At 46.9% G+C, this 5,598-nt stretch overlaps 1 pseudogene; it reads right to left on the reverse strand.

The window, feature by feature from the left end:
* Positions 1 to 3,054: 3,054 nt before the first annotated feature.
* LOC146654439 (uncharacterized) lies at positions 3,055 to 3,842 on the reverse strand (annotated as a pseudogene).
* Positions 3,843 to 5,598: the final 1,756 nt, after the last annotated feature.

Here is a 5,598-nt window from a genome sequence, read left to right on the forward strand (position 1 = left end):
GCGAGCCAACTTCATAAAGGAAAGTAACTTTGTGTCATGTTAACATGGCTGTCAAAAAAATGTACCGAGGGCTACTGTGCCTGTGTGCCAATTCAGTGGTTACAATAATACATTTTATTTAAAAGCGCCTTTCAAAACACTCAAGGACACTTTACAGAACAAATATGGAACCTGACCTCCATTATCAAATCATGTCTCCCTTTTTAAGGATTTTTCTTGGACCAGTGGAAAGAGTGGAATGACTGGAAAGCTGCTCATACAGAGTGTGTAAAAGCCTGTATCAATAAAACACATAGCAAGGTGCAATGGCGTGTGTCTGGGTCCTGATTCTTGTCAAAGGCTGAGAGAAGCACTTGAGAAAATGTGGAGGGTGAAGGCAACAGTGGTCCCAGTGGTAATGGGAACACTCGGGGCAGTGACCCCAAAGCTAGGTGATTGACTCCAGCAAATTCCAGGAACAACATACGAGATTTCTATCCAGAAGATCACAGTTGTAGGAACAGCAAAGATACTGCGCAGGACCCTCAAGCATTTAATGTGTGATTGTGTCATAAAGATGCTTCCGTATCCAATCGTATGCAACTATATGAAACAATCATTAGATTGCACAATTTGTTAAAGAGTAGTTACCTAAAACTGAAAAGAATAGTGTTAGATCTTCTATTTGTATGGCTCTGGATACTCTGAAAAACAAAGTCTAAAAACATAAGTACTTGACTGACTCATATAACTCTGAAATACATACGAAATGTCATATCAGTACTTAAGAACATTATTTAGGGGCTCCAGGGATCCACGGCAGGTGGGGAGTAATGCACACTCCTCATTTGCTCCACTATCCTCGCTCCTCACACTCCACTCCTTTGTACACTTGCTCCGCTCTTGTACTCCGACACACTCCTCACAAACACACTACACTGCTCAGTCCAACACTCACGCTCAGGCATCCAGGAAAGGACTGGAGAGCACAGACTTACAGTTTTTCACGATTGCTAAGACACATTCCTGAAAAGCTGCTCTCCTTTTCCCCAAACTGTGAACACAAAACCCAGTTTTCAACCTACATTCACAAAACCTCTGACTCTTTTTGCAAAACCAAACTTTCACCCCAAAACAATTCAATCTGTGCTCAAAATTGAACTATGCTGTCAAATCATGCTTCAAGTCAATCTAAATTATATACTCTACTGAGTACGTAGAAATAAAGCACACAAATATAAAAATGAAGTACAAAGGAAAAAAGTGCATTACTCCGCCACAGCATCACTTCTCCATACTGGGTCAGGCCGCAGGACTTCATCTATATCACAGGCCACATTTTCTCTGGCCTGGCAATGGGGGGAAAAAAACCCCTGGCATGCCATATCCAGGCTTGACATGCCTCCACGCCCATGTCACCACAGGCCAGTTCCATGGTTTGCAGGAGATTTACCCTGGTGTAAGGTTGGCGTTCATATACCTTCCACCGCCACGAGGAGAAGAATTCTTCAATGGGGTTCAGGAAAGGGGAGCACAGTGGAAGGCAAAGATTGATAAAACCTTGGTTCATATTGAACCACTCCCTAACCTGGAGGCCCAAACATTGTCCCAAACAACAACATAGATGGGCTGCTCATCCTGCTGCCCTATCAGAGCATCTCGCATGTGATTGAGGAAGATGAGGAGCTGGTGAGTGTTGTAGGGCCCTAGGTTAGCATGATTGCTGATGGCAGCACACATGTGCAATGTGACATTGCATTGCATTGACAGGTAACTACCTGTTCTCTTCTCTTAGAGAGACACGGTGAATCTACTGATGTTTGGTTGTACCCTTTGTCCGGCCTTCTTCATTGTCATACCATGGACAAGAACATGGTCAATCACAGTAGCTCTGATTTCATCTGATACTACTGTTCTTTGTCCTCGATGACCCCCTCCACCACCTTGACCTGCTCAACTTTCTCTCACACAAACTCCTCTTCTTGGATTTCTATCCATTGTAGTGCCTCACAAACCAGTGCTCTGGCTGATATGTACCCTCACATCATTAGCCACAAGTGTGATAAATTTTGAGTTGTTGTGTTCAACTGGTTACACCTGAGCTTTAATTGTGTTTGACTTTTGCCACCTGTGCTCACCATTATGCAACACAGGTGCATCACAATGACAATGTGTTGCAAGATGTGTTTACACAGGTGAAAAGTGCTTATGGTTTTGCCAAAAGAGTGACTGATTCAATAAGTGGGATCAGGCAACTGAAAACTTTGGTTCAGACGGAGTTTGCATGGAGGCAGGACCCAAACACAGACTCAATACGCCAATTCAATTTCAATTAAATGTTCTTTATATAGCGCCAAATCACAACAATAGTTGCCTCAAGGTGCTTTATATTGCACAGTAGATCGTACAGTAATAGATACAGAGAAAAACCCAACAATCATATGACCCCCTATGAGCAAGCACTTTGGCAACAGCAGGAAGGGAAAACTCCCTTTTAACATGAAGAGTACGAACAGGTATGAACAGGTACGATTCAATGCAGAGAGGTCTACTAACACATAGTGAGTGAGAAAGGTGACTGGAAAGGAAAAAATCAATGCATCACGGGAATCCCCCAGCGGCCTACGTCTATTGCAGCATAACTAAGGGAGGATTCAGGGTCACCTGGTCCAGCCCTAACTATATGCTTTTATGCTGGTTTCTGAGTTTTGCAGCTGGGGTGAACAAGCATCAGCATCAGGCTTTGAAATGAATTAAGAGTCTGTCTTGGTTTTTCGTTGATTAATAGGCAACCAGGTTTCTGTAAGGCAAAGTAAATCAATTTGTTGATCAATTATTAAATCATGTATTAACAGAGACCTGGAGGAGAGAGACCTACTATTTAATAATCCACATTTCACTGTTTACTCTTTGGTTCAGATGTGGATACTGTATTGTTCTTTCTTTGTGATTTTTTATGTTTGGGAGCTGACACAGTCTCTATGGAGATGGGTTTTGGGGGGATAAGAGGAGGAGAGAAGCTGCAGAGAGGCATGTAAGACTGCAACTCTGCTTCCTGGTCCCAACTCTGGATAGTCATATTTTGGGGGGTTTAATAAAGTTGTCCATATTTCTAGAAATGAGAGCTGCTCCATCCAAAGTGGGATGGATGCCGTCTCTTCTAACAAGACCAGGTTTCCTCCAGAAGGTTTGCCAATTATCTATGAAGCCCACATCATTTTTTGGACACCACTCAGACAGCCAGCAATTTAAGGAGAACATGCGGCTAAACATGTCACTCCTGGTCTGATTGGGGAGGGGACCAGAAAAAACTAGTTTTCAGTTTTATTTGTCATATGCAAGTTAGCACAGGGTCAACATTGCAATGAAATGTGTTACAGAGTCCGACATCGTTTTGACAAAGTTACACACAGATTCAATATTGATTTTAGTTACCTCCGATTGGTGTAACTAGGTGCCATTACTGCCGATGTGAGTTATGAGTTTACTGAATTTCCGTTTACCCTTAGCCAGCAGTTTTAAATTTCCCTCAGTGTTGCCTGCTCTGGCCCCTGGAAGACAATTGACTATGGTTGCCGGTGTCTCTAGCTTCACATGTCTGAGAACAGAATCACCAATTACCACAGTTTGACCCCCGGCGGGTGTGTCGCCGAGTGGGGAAAAATGGTTAGACACATGAAGAGGTTGGTGGTGTACCTGTTCATGTAGGTACACCACCAAACTAGTGCTTAAACAGAAGCCCTAGTTTGCTTCTGTTTAAGACTATGCTTCCTCCTCACCGTCACCCAGCCACCCTCTTTCCCCAGGTGCTTGGGGTCTGCTGGGGAACAGCTAGCGGGGCCTATGCTTACAGGGGCGACCATGGCTCAGGGGGTTGGGAACCGTATCTGTAACCGGAAGGTCGCCGGTTCAATCCCCGGGCTCTCTGTCCTGGTCGTTGTGTCCTTGGGCAAGACACTTTACCCTACTGGTGTTGGCCAGAGGGGCCGATGGTGCGATATGGCAGCCTCGCTTCTGTCTTTTTTTTTTTTTTTTTTTTCCCCATTTGGTTCTTTAGCCACCAGAATTGTTGTCTGAAGACCAACAAGGATACCCAATGGATTTACTTTGCCAAATGGATCATCGTGGCACTGCCGTATTGGTCCATTTGGTCGATCTTTGTTTTTATTATTTATTATATTTTATTTTCAGATGTTACAGACGGGACAGACATGAGTGAGAGATAGGAAAGGGAGAAAGAAAGAGGAAGGAAAGGAAAAACAGAAGGGGAGAGGGACAGTGAGAAAGGGGGGGAGAAAAAAAAATCTCCTGGATCACCTGTTGAGAGAAGAATAGAAAACAAGCAAAAAAAGACAAAAAAAAAAAAAGAAACAAAGCAACATACTAAACACAACACCAATACTAAATATTCAATGTTGTTGTGCAGCACGCAGGACAGATGTGCTTCGAAGTAGCAGCCAAGAAAGGTGTAATTTGGGTCTACGAGCAGTGAACACCTGTGTGCATACCTGTGTGGATCAGCGCGCTTGTATTCCAAAGGTTTCTCCATGTAACGATCTGCTAGGGAGTGTAGGGGGGCCACAGCCCCGTCCTCCAGGGTGTGAGGCAGGTATGGAGGAGATCAAAACTCCAGACATCCAGAGGCCCCCAGAACACAAGAAACCATGGAAGACCAACAGAGGGGCAGCCGCGCCACTGTTCCAGTAAGAGCTGAGGAGAGTCCCAGATGAGGGTTCACTCAGCAGCCGCGGAGCAGAAGCCAGGGGGAGTTGCAGTGACGCGCCCGTGAGCTCCGCCGGCCGCCAGCTGTGCCTGAGTGACCGAGCACCAGGCCGAGAGGCCGGGGGCACCCCACCCCCGAAGGGGCCCGAGCGAGCCCCAGGCTCCAGGCCCCGATAAGCGGCCGCCAAGGAGTGAGCCGGTGTGTACCTGGATGCCCACCCCCAGACACAAAGAACCACCAACGCACCGACACCTGAGGGAGTCCGCCACCGGCAGGGGAAGTGGTGGTAGGTGGAGATAGGCCTCCAAACCTTGGAGGGCCTGAGGTGTCCCCAGAGAGGTGGCGTCTGATACCCAACCTGACATATAGACACAGACATACAGGCACACACAGACACAAACATCCATTCCCCCCCTCATGCTCTCATATGCACTCACTCCACACTCAACCAACGTGGAGACAGACATAAAGAGACGCTGTACACACGATCACACTCCCCAAGCGTACTCTACAAACCGGGTCTAGGTACCCTTGCCCCTGGAGGGGGGAACTGCACCCAGACCCAGGTGGTGTTACCCTTTTCCCTGCGGTGGGGAGAGGCAGACCACCCCGACTCCGTAGCAGCAGGGAGGCCCCACACTCCAGACCGCAGTCGGACGGCCAACTCCACCTAGCCCTCCCGCTCCAGCAGGCCGCAGAGAATGGGGGTGGGAGAAGACTCCAAACCTCCCTCCACCCGCTCATTGTAGTGTTGATGCATGTGTGTTCTAAGGTGCAATTAAAACCCAGGAGGGCATGGAGCTACCTGCCAAGGAGCAGCAGGTAAGCGCATAGTCCCTCCTGATAGCCCTCAATGTCTAAGTGTATTTAAAATTGAGAGGTGGGCAACGACGCCA

This window comes from Rhamphochromis longiceps, linkage group LG14 (genome assembly GCF_057381845.1).
Source record: "Rhamphochromis longiceps isolate RC_006_pf linkage group LG14, R_longiceps_female_GT1.1, whole genome shotgun sequence".
In the NCBI taxonomy this organism is placed as follows: Eukaryota; Metazoa; Chordata; class Actinopteri; order Cichliformes; family Cichlidae; genus Rhamphochromis; species Rhamphochromis longiceps.